A 17010-nucleotide genomic window follows, 5' to 3' on the forward strand; every position below is an offset into this window, starting at 1 on the left:
CTGGAGACCTGTGACCAGTGGAGTGCCACAAGGATAGGTGCTGGGTCTTTTACTTTTTGTCATTTACATAAATGATTTGGATGCGAACATAATAGGTACATAATAGTAAGTTTGCAGATGACACCAAAATTGGAAGTGTAATGGACAGCGAATAGGGTTACCTCAGATTACAACAGGATGTGGACCATATGGGCCAATGGGCTGAGAAGTGGCAGATGGAGTTAATTCAGATAAATGCAAGGTGCTGCATTTTGGGAAAGCAAATCTTAGCTGGACCTATACACTTAATAGTAAGGTCCTAGGGAGTGTTGCTGAACAAAGAGACCTTGGAGTGCAGGTTCATAGTTCCTTGAAAGTGGAGTTGCAGGGAGATAGGATAGTGAAGAAGGCATTTGGTATGCTTTACTTTATTGGTCAGAGTATTGAGTACAGGAGTTGGGAGGTCATGTTGCGGCTGTGCAGGACATTGGTTAGACCACTGTTGGAATATTGCGTGCAATTCTGGTTTCCTTCCTATTAGAAAGATGTTGTGAAACTTGAAAGGGTTCAGAAAAGATTTACAAGGATGTTGCCAGAGTTGGATGATTTGAGCTATAGGGAGAGGCTAAACAGGCTGGGGCTGTTTTCCCTGGAATGTCAGAGGCTGAGGGGTGACCTTATAGAGGTTTACAAAATTATGAGGGGCATGGATAGGGTAATTAAGCAAAGTCGTTTCCCTGGGGTCAGGGAGTCCAGAACTAGAGGGCATAGGTTTAGGGTGAGAGGGGAAAGATATAAAAGAGACCTCAGGGGCAACATTTTCACGTAGAGGGTGGTACATTTATGGAATGAGCTTCTAGATGATGTGGTGGAGGCTGTTACAATTGCAACATTTAAGAGGCATTTGGATGGGTATATGAATAGGAAGGGTTTGGAGGGATATGGGCTGGGTGCTGGCAGGTGGGACTAGATTGGGTTGGGATATCTGGATGGCATGAACAAGTAGGACCGAAGGGTCTGTTTCCATGCTGTATATCTCTATGACTCTGTGACTCTATTGCAGCTCTACAGAATTTTTTAGTCCGTCCACATTTGGAATATTGTTTATAGTTATGGCCACCACACTACCAGAAGGATATGGAGGCTTTGGAGAAGGTACAGAAGTGATTTAACAGGATATTGCCTGGCTTGTACAGTATTAGTTTTGAGGCGAGATTAGATAGTTTGGTTTGTTTTCACTTAAATGTCGCAGGATGAGTGGTGATTTGACAGGCATTTATAAAATGATGACAGGCTATCATAGAATTGATAATCAGAGTCTTCTTCCCAGGTGAAATGTCAATTACTAGGGCACATAAGCTTAAGGTAAAAGGGGGTAAGTTTCAAGGAGATGTGAGAGGCAAGTTGTTTACACAGAGTGTGGTAAGTGGCCAGAATATGTTTCCATTGGTGGAGGTGGTTGCAACAGCAAATTTAAGAGGCAACTTAACAAATATATGAACAGGCAGGGAATAGAGGGACACAGATGACAAAGAGGCAAAAGTTTTTTCGCTTAGAAAGACATCATGTGTTGGTGCAGTCTTGGTGTGCCAAAAGGCCTGGACTTATATATGTGCTGTTCTTTGTTTTTTGATAATAGGACAATGTTTAAATGCCTGACATATTGGAACAGAATGAGTAATGGCATTAGCAAAGATATCAGATGGCAAATAAGGTATTCTGTCTTCCTACTGAAGTGCTGGCTGCATCAATAAACCCACTGTATTACTTCTTGAGAAATAAATAGATGTGATGGTTGATGGCTGAGCTTTAGGCACAGTTTGACGGGGTTAGTACCCTGGTCATCATTCCGTGGCTCCACAATCTGCTTCCCTCAATGCCTATGCTACCTCCTTAAACTAACAAAATCTCCCAGGTGTAAATGTAAAAGCCTGTCGATGCTGGATACCTGAAATAAAACAGAGAATGCTGGAAATGCTCAGCAATACAGACAATACCTGTGTGAGAGAGAAAAAGAGCCAACATTCTGGTTCTGATGAATGATCATGAATCTCAGATCTGGTCTTCTCTCCTCAGCTGTTATTTTGTTACAACATTATGTAAGCGTCTGCATCTCCATGATGCTGCTGTTGCCTGGTAATGGTGATGTGCGTGTCTTATTCAGCATCCTGTGAGAGCTGCTTTGCTGAGGGATTGTATTCCACTGCACTATCAGTACCACAGAAATAGAAGAGGGAGGTCATGATTTAAATTACAGAGGTGATATTTGTATTTGTGTCGAGCTGATATGCAAGTATTCAGTGCCCTGTTTTATTCAGGCAAAACTGAACAGTAATGGTCATGGTGTCTCAGCACTAAAGCTGAGAGTAGTGAAGGCCCACTTGCTGATACATATCAGCTACTTGGCATCCTAAATTATATGGCAATGCTTTCAGCATTTTGAGACCAGCTGTTTTCTCATAAGTGACATTCAGGAAGAGGATTTTGAAAATTCAAGTATATATTCAATGTGTATTATCGTCATCTACCAAAGAATTCCTCACATGTCCAGGGTTTTAGAGATACAGGAGGATAGATTCACACAGCCTGGGGGCCTATGACTAGTGGTGTATTGCAGGGGTTTGTTATTACTTATTTACATAAATGATCTGGATATAAACATACAAGGCATGTAAGTTTGCAGATGATACAAAATTAGGAAGTGTCATTGAGAGTGAAGATTGTAAAAAAAAGGGGATCTTGATCAGAAGGTGAAGTGGGTTGAGAATTGGTATATGCAATTCAACACAGATAAGTGTGAGATGTTGCACTTTGGAAAGACAAACCAAGGTAGGACTTATACAGAAAATGATAAGGTCCAGAGGAGTGTTGTGGAACAGAGGGACCTAGGAATAAAAGTACATAGTTCTTTGGAAGTGGTATTATAGATTGACAGGATGGTGAAGAAAGCATTTAGCATACTAGCCTTCAACAGTCGAGGCATTGATTGTAAGAGTTGGGACATTATGTTACATTTGTATAAGTTGTTAGTGAGGCTGCATTTGGAGTATGGAGTTTTGGTCACCCTGTTATAAGAAAGACATAATTAAACTGGAAAGAGTGCAAAGACATTTACAAGGATGTTGCCAGGACTACTAAGCTTGAGTTATAGAGAGACACTAGCCAGGATAGGACTTTATTCCTTGGAACGTAGGAGAATGACGGGTGACCTTATTGAGGTGTATCATGAGGGGAATAGATAGTATGAATGCGTAGAATCTTTTTCCCAGAGATGGGGAATTGAAAACCAGTGGACATAGGTTTATAGTGAGAAGGGAAAGATTTAAGAAGAACTGAGGGACAAGTTCTTGCAGAGAGTGGTGCATACATGGAATGGGCTGCCAGAGAAAATGGTTGAGGCAGATACAATAGCAACATTTAAAAAAAAACATTTGGATAGACATATGGTTGGGAAGGGTTTAGAGGGATATGGACAAAATGCGGGCAATCAGAACTAGCTGTGTGGGCACCATTGTCAACATGGACCAGTTTGGGCTGAAGGGCCTTATCCCATGCTGTATTACTCTATGACTCAATGACTACCCAAGGCGCTACTTTTATTGTTTATGTCCTGTCCTTGTTTGTTTTACCAAATACAATGCCTTTCATTTATCCAATTTAAACTCCATCTGCCACTCCTCAACCCATTGACACAATTTATCAAGATCTCTTTGTAATTTTAAATAACCTTCTTTACTGTCCACTATACCACCAATGTGTTGCTGGAAAAGGGCAGCAGGTCAGGCAGCATCCAAGGAACAGGAGATTCGATGTTTCGGGCATAAGCCCTTCTTCAGTAATCAATCACAGATTATGCAATACTTATCCATTTACTTACTCCCTTCTTGCTATCTAAGATCTCAGCCATAACTTTCATGTGAAGCAGCAATGTATCTGCTTACCCAGAGGAAATCCACCCAGATATGGGGAGAACATGCAAACTCCACAGATAGTCACTGGAATCAAAGCAGGGTCCCTGGCAATATGAGGCAGCAGTGCTAACATTCAACATTGAAGAGGACCCTGGATGATTATCTGAGCAGAAATAATGCTAAAGACTGCTGGATAAAAGGTGGGAGGTTAACAGAAAGCCAAATGCTTTCTGAAGAATCACCGCAGACATAATGGGTTGTTTGGTTTCTTCATGTAGCACAATGTGATGATTCTGTAAAGAGATTAGCAATTAAAATCAGATCCACTAATTTTGATGGTTTCTATTATTGAGTAGTTGATATTTTCAGGTACTGGTCTCAGAAGGTCAGTGGATTTTGTGAAGGATCAAAGGTTCTTTACTCTCCACCAGTGCTGTGGTTTTAGCACTTTCACACGACCCTACTTTCTTTCAAGCAAACAGCATTTGATTGCACTCTCACCCTCTGTATCTCTCTCTCTCTCTCTCTCTCTCTCTGTCCTCCCTTGGTTAAAACACCCCTCTGAGGGCAGTTTCTCAGGGGATTCTTCTTAGCATCACATGCTTGTCTTAGATTTATACTGTTCCAACCTGAAAATGTGGCTGCCAATACTGTTGAGTTATTTTTCCAACTGTGAGGGCTGATTAGCCCAGATTAGATTGAGACTCATTTATTGTCTTGTCACCAATGTAATCAGTTTTCAAATGCCTGAGTTATCAACTTGAATGGCTCCAACATTGGTGTCTGTTGAGGCAGGAAAAGCTGTTTGAACCTGAGAATGACTTATTGTGTTGCCTGGGGCTTGGTGAATTCTAAATGTCTGTCTTTTTGTGATTTCTGCCTGAGATAGCACAGTTCAATCATCTTTGAAAGCATTCAGTGTAATAGACATGGCCTGCTGGGGTGTCCACCTTGAAGATTTTTTTTCTAAACTGAATTTTCACTGTACAGAATTTAAAACAGAAAGGTACTTTTAACATGTACAACTTAATATCAGCACACCCATAATAACAGTAAACCTTTAACATATTGGAGCTTCGTGCATGAACTAAACTATTAAATTGCTGATAAAACATACAGAAAAATGTGTGACTCCATTTCTGATCCATAATCAATATAGTGGAGGGAGATTCAGTTGAGGAATTCAAGAAAGCATTGAATGGCTAGAAATAGTGTGGAGGAATGGGGGCAAATGCAGGAAAACAGCACTATTAGCTAATAGAACTGGTGCAGGCATGATGAGCCAAATGATGCCCTTCTGCAGCATAACACTTCTGTGATTCTACATCTTTGTTAATGAGGCCAGCAACTAAAACTGAAGTTGGCATAAGTCAGTAGTTGTCTGTGATGATTAAATTACTGTCTGGTGCCTTGCTGCCAAAAGCACAGATTAATAATTCTGGCTACACAGAAATAGATTAACTTTTCCTTTAATTTTCTGCTCATAAAATACAACAAATGCGAGAATCCACAATATATGGTCTTGATAGCTGAGACCTCCTGGCAGCCGGACAACATTTAGAAAATTATCTCTCAAATAAAGACTCACATTCCAAAAAGTGCGGCATAAACCTAACAATATTATGTTGGTTAAGAGTTTCACTGTACTCTTCTGCACTTGCAAATGTACAATCATAATTAAAATAAATGTAGGGAGTAATCATCCAGCGGTGAATCTGCTGACAGATAAGTCCAGAGATTGTATGCTCACATGGCCTCTGGTGTGTTTAGAAATCAAATGAACCATGTGTGTTGATGAATCATCTTCTGCTGTTATGCTAAGCTTTATATAATAATGCAAACCATAAAGTATTTTATCTTGGCCTTTTCCTACAGGAATGCTGACTTCTCCTCACTCAAAGATTAGGGAAAACACCAGAGACATTTTTCAGGCCGACAAACATTACATTATATGCCTCACAAGTGTGCAGAAATGACACAGTTTCTGTGTTTGAAGAGGATTTTTTACTGAATGCTTTAAAATGGTTGCACTGATCACAAGCTTGCAACCTTCTACTTCAAGTTTCATTTCTCTTTCAGTAATCACAGCTATGCTTGACATAAGAGCATGTTGAACAGACCCACACAATCAAACACTAAACAATTCAAAAATTGAAAACCATACAAAAGATATGAGACAAATGAATTTTGGTCTGACATGTTTAGTAATCATGTCCACACCCATGAATAATTAAACCTGCATGAAATTTTGACTATAATCCATCTCTGCAAGTAAAGGTTGCTGATCACTGAGACAAGAGGCACAGAGTCAGGTATGAGAGGCTTATGATCCTTTCACTGCTCAATGCTGTCAGACCTCCACCCCTCAGTGATAGGAAATCCTACCATTAAGTTGTGCAGCTGAAAAATGTGTTCTGGAAAAGCGCAACAGGTCAGGCAGCATCCAAGGAGCAGGAGAATCGACGTTTCGGGCATAAGCCCATCTTCAGGAATGAGGAGAGTGTGCCAAGCAGGCTAAGCTAAAAGGTAGGGAGGAGGGACTTGGCGGAGGGGTTTTGGCAATGCAATAGGTGGAAGGAGATTAAGGTGAGGGCGATAGGCCGGAGAGGGGGTGGGGGGGGGAATGGGGGGGGAGAGGTCGGGAAGAAGATTGCAGGTCAAGAAGGCGGTGCTGAGTCCGAGGGTTGGGACTGAAATAAGGTGGGGGGAGGGGAAATGAGGAAGCTGGAGTTGAAATGTGCATTTCAAGGGGTTCAACGGTGGAAGAGTGGGAAGGTGAGGAGATGCAGTGGAGAGCATTGTCAATGGACTCCTACTTCAAATACTGCAATTTCCCCTCAGACGCAGTTGACGATGCTCTCCACCATATCTTCTCCACTTCCCGTTCCTCTGCACTTGAACCCTGCCCCTCAAATCGCCACCAGGACAGAACCCCACTGGTCCTCACCTACCACTCCACCAACCTCCAGATATATCGTATCATCCTTTGTCATTTCTGCCACCTCCAAACAGACACCACCACCAAGGATATATTTCCCTCCCCACCCCTATCAGCATTCCGGAAAGACCACTCCCTCCACGAATTCCTAGTCAGGTCCACACACCCCACCAACACAACCTCCACTCCCGGCACCTTCCCCTGCAATTGCAAGAAATGCAAAACCTGCGCCCACACCTCCCCCCTCACTTCCCTCCAAAGCCCCAAGGGATCCTTCCATATCCGCCACAAATTCACCTGCACCTCCACACACATCATTTACTGCATCTGCTGCACCCGATTGGCCTCCTCTACATTGGGGAGACAGGTCGCCTCCTTGCGCAACATTTCAGAGAGCACCTCTGGGACACCCGCACCAACCAACCCAACCGCCCTGTGGCTGAACACTTTTACTCCCCCTCCCACTCCTCCAAGGACATGCAGGTCCTAGGCCTCCTCCATCACCAGACCATGGCAACATGACGCCTGGAGGAAGAGAGCCTCATCTTCCACCTAGGAACCCTCCAACTACGAGGGATGAATGCACATTTCTCCAGCTTCCTCATTTCCCGTCCCCCCACCTTATCTCAGGCCCAACCCTCAGACTCAGCATCGCCTTCTTGACCTGCAATCTTCTTCCCGACCTCTCCGCCTCCTCTCCCTCTCCGGCCTATCACCCTCACCTTAACCTCCTTCCACCTATCGCATTCCCAACGCTCCCTCCCTCAAGTCCCTCCTCCCTACCTTTTATCTTGGTACACCCTCCTCATTCCTGAAACGTCGATTCTCCTGCTCCTTGGCCTGACCTGCTGCGCTTTTCCAGCAACACATTTTTCAGCTCTGATCTCCAGCATCTGCAGTCCTCACTTTCTCCTGATTAAGTTGTGCAGCATCAGTCCCAAATTCATCAAATCTCAATGCCAACTGCTGACATATCTGCAAGAGGTACCAGAAAAAGACAATATGGACACCAAAGGCAGGTACATCTGAGGTTCCAGGATAGCAAAAGATCAGCTAATGTTTGGGGCTGGGGGAGAAATATGTGTGGGGGCTGGGCTTTGCAAGGCAGATGAGGAATATAAAGAGGGAAGGACATCCTGGGATGTGCTCCATTGCACAGAATGTACCTGAGTGATCTGCACCCAATTAAATCCCTGTCTGCTCAAAGAAGCCCTTTCAAAACTAACCGTTTCATTCCAAGCAACCTGCCATTGCCTAGCTTTATGGAGGCAGATTGAGAGTGTTAATTCCCACTTAATTGGTTGCTATACAATGCAGTTCATGGTTACTTCATAATCATTAGAGGCATTCTCAATCTGAAAACATTCAGCAAAAGCAAAAATTGAAACAGAACAGGAGTCACATCTTGGGATAATTAGAAATATCACTTTGGCTGATATTACTTCACAGAGCATGTACTGATAAGAGTCACAATTTCTGCCATAATTCAACCAAGACATAACTTTTGATCCAATTATTTCCCACTCTATGGGCAACAGTGGACCTTTGTTTAAAGCCAAAGATAGCAGACAATTTCCTTTCAATTGTAAAGGAAGACAGGCAATATGTAAAGCTACTTGCCTTCTTGCTTGTACCCATTCCACACCTTTGCCCAAGGCCAATTTTACTTCTTTATCTTTACAAATGATAGGTACAATTCTTTCTTATGTTGATAATCCCTGAATAACTGAGCCATATTCCTGAAGTGCAATCCATGTCAACTTTGGAAACCGAGAGATATGTTTCAATGCACTTTGACTACACATGGGTGCTTAAATGCAATCTTGTGCTCATTTCACCAAAGTACATTTAAACAAAGGTTTGAGGTCATTTCCAGAAGTTGCTCACATACCCCCAGCTGAAATGTAACAGTAATTCAGAACATAGCCAAGCTGAAACATTCCTGAGTAATCAATTGTTATTAATTTGGAGTCTTTTTATATTGATGGTAAAGTGCCAGCTTTTAAAATTTGGGACATGGACATCTGTATGCAAGGTACTGGACAAAGTCAACATTGAAGCTGACAATTTATTTGTATCCATTCATCTGATTTCACAGTAAGAAGGTATTAGTTATTGTCTTTTGCATAACACCAACTTTACGTCTATGTTAAATCTGATTTATGTATATTAGAAATAGCATGAATTTCCTCATTCTCCCCATGTCTGTGTGGGTTTCCTCTGGGTGCTCTGGTTTCCTCCAACAATCCAAATCCAAAGATGTGCTGGTTAGGTGAATTGGCCATGCTAAATCGCCCAAAAGGATGCGTAGGTTAGTTGCATGAGTCAAGGTAAATGTAAAGTTGTAGGTGAATCTGTCTGGGTAGGTTGTTCTTCAGAGAGTCAGTGTGGCCTTGTTGGCCAAATGGTCTGTTTCCACACTGTAGGGATTCTATGATTAGATTACTTACTTACAGTGTGGAAACAGGCCCTTCGGCCCAACAAGTCCACATCAACCCGCCGAAGTGCAACCCACCCATTCCCCTACATTTACCCCTTTACCTAACACTATGGGCAATTTAGCATGGCCAATTCACCTAACCTGCACATCTTTGGACTGTGGGAGGAAACCGGAGCACCCGGAGGAAACCCACACAGACACAGGGAGAATGTGCAAACTCCACACAGTCAGTCGCCTGAGTCAGGAATTGAACCCGGGTCTCTGGCGCTGTGAGGCAGCAGTGCTAACCACTGCGCCACCGTGCCGCCCATGATCTATGAGTGCAACTCAAGTTTAAGGCAAAATTGCTTCTTCTCCCAATATAAAATGAATACTCAAATCTCATTACAATATGTCTAACTTAAAATTGATGTAAATATGTATAAATGAGTATGAATGAGGTCAAATGAAGTCACAACATGCATTCCTTCTTTAAGAATGAATATTAGTGTTCTGAGTCATTCAACTATCACTCATTTACATGAGAGACAGCATGATTAAGAGTCTGTATCAGGGGAGACATTTCAATTTTTGATGTGATTTGTACCAATGCCTGAAAAATGCATTGAAATGATCAGAAATGGCAAGGCAGGTTCTGTAAAGATAAATTAGAAAGAAAAACAATCAAATTTGCAATGAAATGCCAGTAAAATTAATTTGTTTCCTGTTGTGCCTGGAAATCTGGTTGTAATTGGAAAGGGTGTTTGAGCAAGTACAATTTACAGGAAACTCATTTCTGAAGTTTTGAAACTTTGTAACAGATGGACCAAATATTTGATTTGAGATTTGTTTGTTTGAAGGGATTGATGGACAGTTGTGAAAGATGAAGGTCCGGGTACAACATAGTTAAAGCGTGTATCCTATTGATGCCCAAAATGCTTCAACTTTTTTCAGCCATTTAATTGGTTTATGCCTAGGTTGCATTTGACCCTGTAGGCAAGCACAGAGGAAATCCAAATAAAGTTTAGAAATTTCAGTTGTGGGAGCTTTCTCAATGACAGTCTCTTCAAAGCCTGTCAACCATCAATAAAGCACAAGTCAGTGTGTGATGGAATATTCCCCACTCACCTGGATGCATGTAGCTCTGACAACACTCTAGAAGCTTGCCACCAATCAGGAAAGAAACAGTCCACTTGATTGGCACCACATCCACCCCTCAACATTCACTCCCTTCCCCACTGACACAGAGTGGCAGGTATGTACAGAGGAACCTCAATTATCCGAACAATACGGTTGCGGACTATTTTGTTCTTGTGGTTCTGTTCGCCGAGCTGGAAGTTTTTGTTGCAAACGTTTCGTCCCCTGGCTAGGCGACATCATCAGTGCTCTGGAGCCTCCTGCAAAGCGCTTCTTTGATGTTTCTTCCGGTATTTATAGTGGTCTGTCCTTGCCGCTTCCGGGTGTCAGTTTCAGCTGTCTGCTGTAGTGGTTGGTATATTGGGTCCAGGTCAATGTGTCTGTTGATGGAGTTTGTGGATGAATGCCATGCCTCTAGGAATTCCCTGGCTGTTCTCTGTCTGGCTTGCCCTATGATAGGGGTGTTTTCCCAGTCGAATTCATGTTGCTTGTTGTCTGAGTGTGTGGCTACTAGGGATAGCTGGTCGTGTTGTTTCGTGGCTAGTTGATGTTCATGTATGCGGATTGTTAGCTGTCTTCCTGTTTGTCCTATATAGTGTTTTGTCCAGTCCTTGCATGGTATTTTGTAAACTACATTAGTTTTGCTCATGTTGGGTATCGGGTCCTTTGTTCTAGTAAGTTGTTGTCTGAGCATGGCTGTTGGTTTGTGTGCCGTTATGAGTCCTAAGGGTTGCAGTAGTCTGGCTGTCAGTTCTGAAACGCTCCTGATGTATGGTAGTGTGGCTAGTCCTTTTGGTTGTGGCATGTCCTCGTTCCGTGGCCTATCTCTTAGGCATCTGTTGATAAAGTTGCGCGGGTATCCGTTTTTGCCGAATACCTTGTATAGGTGTTCCTCTTCCTCTTTTCGCAGTCCTGGTGTACTGCAGTGTACATGAGCATATCCATCATCATATCCATCACAGTTTGTTTGTTGCACTAGCAATGCTGAGGTAAGGGCTGGGTGAAGTGATCAACTGGATGCACAAGTGATCTAGGCAAGTCGGTAAGTAGACAGAATGATTAGGTGGGTGAGGTGGAGAGGGTGTTTAGGTTGGTGACTGGATAGGTGTGTTGTGGGTTGGCAAGATCAGGAGAGAGTAGTCAGGTTGGAGGATGTAGTCAGTTGGTCAAGAGAGTATGGGAGGACATAGTCAGTGGTTCAGAGAGTAACCAACTAACCAAAATGGGGTTAATTGGAGTTCTAAAATGCCCAGATTTCAGGGAATGTGAGATATTGCAAGGTCAGTTCCGAATTGCCCAAGATTTTATCTTGGCTTTACTCTGTCTACATTTGCTGGGTAAATATTCAGGTAAATACATCAGATGCATCAGTAGTCCTGGTCTGGTAAGAGTTACAGACATTCACATAGGTCTTGAGAAATAGACCTGTCTATCTTTCAAGGCAATTCCCATGGAGGTTAGCACATCAGGATTCAGGGCCTCACTGCATATGTTTTATAGTATGCCTTGTCTCCAATGATCAGGTAACCAATAGGTTAGGTCCACTGTTGTCATAAGTGGAACAGGTATTTGGTCCATTAGTGAAGCAATTCAAAAACCTGCCTCTGTGCATTATACACCTCTCTGATAAGTACTAATGAATGTATTAGCATTTGAACATGCAACAAACAATCTTCACAGCATCTTAAATTCTTTATCTATAACTGCAAGAATATAAAATTTAGTAAATTCTGTACAACACTAAAGATCAGGAATTATTTCTGTACTCAGTATGATTAAATAAGTGGGTTATAACTTAACTCTGAGACACATTCATTAATTCAAATCAGTGTATTTCTTGTGACTTGAACTCAATGAAGTGAATTGTGTTTGTTGTCATTTTGGCTATGAATGTTCATTTTGTCATGATGCAGATGTTCCATCTTGGGCGGAGAGAAACAGCACTCAATATTCAACTATCCTTTTGAATTAAACACTACAAAGGGCAGTCAAATAGCAAAGCTGTTACTCTGTCACTGAAGACAAGCATTTGATCTAGTCTTTCCAGTCAAAGGATGTAAAATGATCACTGTAATGAAGAAAATACTATAGACTTAATACTAATTACTGTAAAAGAATCGTTGTTTTCATGTCAAGTTTTTTGAAAGACAATAGTGAAATTTAGTAGGTAAAGAGTTAAATTTTGATTTTATATTGATCTTGTTTCAAGTCAAATTCTGGGAAAGTTTCATGTGTGAGCCAATGTCTATCATTTACAATATTTCATTTAACCCTCATATGCTTGAGGCAGATCCAAAGACCACAAAAGCCTGGACTGATGGCTATCTTGCCATTGATAAAGGAAACTTGGTTTAGCAGGTTGAACACTGGGGACTAACTCACAAACACACAGCTCCTGAAATTTCAAATAAGCAAAGTGTGATTTAAAAGCAGCTAAAATCCTAGGAAACATAGAAGCCTTCTCAAATAAATTGGAAAAAAAAGCTAATTTGTATGCTGAAGAAGCTCACATGAAGTTACACATTTATTAATATGCTGACAAAAACATCCAATCATACAGTACATGCATCCCCTCTCTTCGTAACATTGCAGCTCAGTATACACAGGATCCAGTAGACATATTGACAAATATGAAGGTTGACAAATGCAGTGTCCTTACTCTGCATCAAAATGCAAAGAATTGGATGGGATCTAAGCTGTACTAAGACAAAAGAATTAATTGGATATAGAAGCTTGACTTTGGAAATTATTGAACAAGACAACCTGGCAAATAGGTTTGCCAATTAATATTATGGTACACACTCTCAATTCCTAATGCATATGCTAAAGGTTCAGGCTTCTTCCAATTCTGTTTACTTACTTCCACCATGAAAGGTAGTGTTCATAGACAATGTGCATGCCCTTAACTATCTGAATTTGACTTTATGCTTGTAAGACAGAGTGATCTGTAGGGCAGAAAATATGTTACCAGATTGTAAATAATATAAGGAGCCATAATCCATAGGAACCAAAGGCATCTCTCTTTATTTGAGAGAGACAATTGGTTATGTTTTGCTTGAGGGCAACCCATCGCAAGTGTGAGACAAGGTGAGGAAGCAGGCTTAAATGAGCTACCATAGCTGATACAGGAATGAAGTTGCCATTGTTGCTTTTATTCTACATCATATTCTAGTCATCTAGCTATTTTATACACTGTGGAAAATTATATTGACTTAACTCTCACAGCACCTAAAATTGTTTATAATAGTTATTTTGGATATATCTTGCAAATAAATTACAATTAATCAGATTTTAAAATGAAATTGATATATTTACAAAAGAATACCACAGGGTTGAGATGTCAATACAATAATGTATATACAATAATGTAATAGAAGAATGGGATCAGTTCTGAAACAGATAAGTGAACATTGGTCAGAGATGAAGGCTTCTTCACATTCAACAGAAATAGTTCTAAGACATTTGATAAATTGGACTTAATAGAGCTCATCTTTTGGATGCTATTAAATATATTAGAAATTAAAAAAGGCATCTACTGAGTTTTCCAATGTGAGACAGGCCATATGTCATCTTGATGAAGGCATTACTGTGCACACGACCAATATTGGCTGGAGTAGGAGCACCATCAAGCCATCAAATGTGCAGTGCTAATTAGATGTGAACTTTGCCATTTTGGAGATTCACATTCCTCTCGAGGTTCTGTCTCAACCTTACACAGTTAAACATATGTTGAGCAGCAGGAAGTCACCTGAGAACTGTGTTTTAAAGGGACACATTTATCTCTGCAATCTCACCACATACTGGTTTTGTCTCTCACTTACTCTATTAACATACATGCAGTGGCTGGAATCTCGACCAGTCTTTGCAAGGTTGAAATTGATGTCCTCGTCATCACTTTCCTCATTCTTCCCTATTTGGCCAGACTGGACATCATGGGGATCTACAAGCAAAAGACAAGGCATACAGGATAATATTGTGGTAAAGAAAAGGCAGGGAACGTTAGATACAGACTTAGTCTATTTAGAAATCTGAAGTGATTATGGAATAAGGGAAAGGTGTAGGTTTAGATATGAGGATTCTCTCAGATTCAGTTAAGGATTCTGCCTTATTTCTGGCCAGTGAAGACCCACTTGATTATGTTAAGAACGTTCCCCTTCAATAAACTTCAAGCAAGCTAGTAAGTCTCTCCTACTCCAGTAATGTCTGCTGGCACAATGGACAAATATACTTAAGTGTTCTGGCTATCATGTCTGACCAGTTGGTAAAATGTGCAAACTATGAGATATCAGTGTGCGGTTTTCAACAGTGCTACATTTGTCAATGAGAAGTGGAGCACATCATCATCAGCAGCTATGAGTTTTGAGTGAGAGAGTTTAATAATAGAAGAGCAATACTTTGTGCAGTACATAAAGTTCATCAGGTGATTCTGTGGAATTCCCCAGGGATCCAGTCTTGATACTTTATGCTATTTGCCACAATATCGGTATGTGGTACTAGGTAAGGGTACTGGGCACTTATGGTACTGAATAAGGGTTGTTTAAGGCAGTTTACTGTCACCAATTTTGTTTTGTTTTTAGTTTGTCCTGATCATTGATGGAGGATACACCACCTTCGAGCAGCTATGGAATAGGCATTGTTCTTAAAATACATGGAAATATATTGCATGATAGTAATATGAACAGCAAATTTAACCAAGTGTAGTTACCAGGACTTTACTGAACATTATTTAACATATGGCTGCAGCCTTCAAAAACTGGAGTAATCTCTCAACCTTCACACACAATCTGTGAGTTTGTAATATGGATGAAGTCAATGTAACACAAATTTCAATGCCTTTCGAACCATTAGCTTATAAAAGAATATTGTTTAAAATACATTTTCATCTTGAACATTTATGTGAGATAATTAAGTGCATTGCAGCGATGCACTCAAGTCCCAGTGAAGCACTTTTGGAACTGACCTTTTATGCTGTCTTTGCAACATATAACTGTTGGATCCCTTAGACCCCTAAAGATTCAAGATATCTCTCCTTTCTCCCACCTCCTATACCAAGATCTCCAGTACAATGCCCACAAACCTCTAAGCTCACTCTTGATAAATGTTCAGCCACTCTCTAGATACTCCATCTCAAAATTAGCTCATAAAGGACTCCGAAATCTGCTCCATCACAAGGCCTATCTGCTTCAAAAGATGCAGAATAATTTTAAGTCATGTTTATAAACCATGATATTAGGTCTTGCTGACATATGGTGCTGAGTCATGGTCTGTTTAGTAGTCGGCTGCACGCAGAAACCATGATAACAAGAAAGCAACATGATGATGCTATCCTGTTTGCATTATTTCACAAGAGCCAGAAGTCATTGCACATTATTCTCCCCATGACGCCTTCTAGGGCCTTTACAAATTAGACTTTATCTTCACTCAATAACTTTACAATGGGATATTAGCATTCAACATACTTTACACTGGTGAAGTATTTTCAAACAGAAGTCTTCTTGAGTGGAGACCCAAGTTTTCTTGAGACCACAGTCTCCATAGATTGGATGGGTAATTATGTTGCCCACAGCAAGGAGCCATTTTTATTGTCAGACCTTATTTAAATCTCTTTGGTGGGCTGCTTGTGGTAGAGAACGCATTGGCAGAGTGATGGGGGTGGGGAGAACTCTAGAGAGTTGGGCATTGTGAGAGGTCTATGTGACAGAGTTGTATTTGTGTCACATATTGCTTAAATAAGTTAGAAATACTATAAAATTTATTACGGGTTTAAGTAAAGGTGAAACAGGCTAATCCTCTAAACAGATCTCCGGACATTGCTTATATCACCTGGATGATTGAATTTTTTTTTGAACTGACAGAATCATGTTGAATACAATAGTGAAACAATGTGTGGAAACATGTTAAAATTCAAAGAGTATCTCACTATTTTTACATATTATTTTCAGCCTAGCACTGAGTTCAGAAAATTAACACCCATGGGTAGTTTCCTTTTATTTATCTAGAGATTTACATGCTAAATAGCATTAACTATTTTTAAAGTTATAGAAGCATTTAAGTCTTTAATTTCCATGATTGGGGATCAATTCTGAGAAGCTGCAGTAAAAATGCATTAAAGAAAGCATAACAGTCATCGAAAAAAATGTAATATCAACATAAAACCCACAAATTCAAAAGCGACCACGTTTGAGCAAATGGCAAGTGGAGTAAGGCAAGATTTTGTTGTTCCTTGAGCTGTAGGTACCTTCAGAGTTAATTGAAATTTGAGGGATTGTGTGTGATTATCAGGGCTGAGGGGTCAAAAATGGAGAATTAGGGTTAGGAAGATTTGGGGAATGTGTGGAGGAGTGATAAATAACTGGAAAGATTAATTATTTATTTATTGAGTGATGTGTTAAAAGAAGGGTGCTGCAGGGGAAATAATTTTAAACCATTCCATGCCGTATTGATCCTCTTTACAATCGAAGGGTGCCTGTGATGTGGCAGGGTGAAAATACATTTTAAGCTTTTCTATCTGATTTGGTTTTTCTGATTAACTCAATAAATGTGCTTCTTCAGAATGATCAATGTTGGTCTTCTGTCTTTTACTTAGAACAAAAGTCAGAGTTTTCATTTATTATTTAAATTGTAGT

Source organism: Hemiscyllium ocellatum, chromosome 6 (genome assembly GCF_020745735.1).
Source record: "Hemiscyllium ocellatum isolate sHemOce1 chromosome 6, sHemOce1.pat.X.cur, whole genome shotgun sequence".
Taxonomy (NCBI): Eukaryota; Metazoa; Chordata; class Chondrichthyes; order Orectolobiformes; family Hemiscylliidae; genus Hemiscyllium; species Hemiscyllium ocellatum.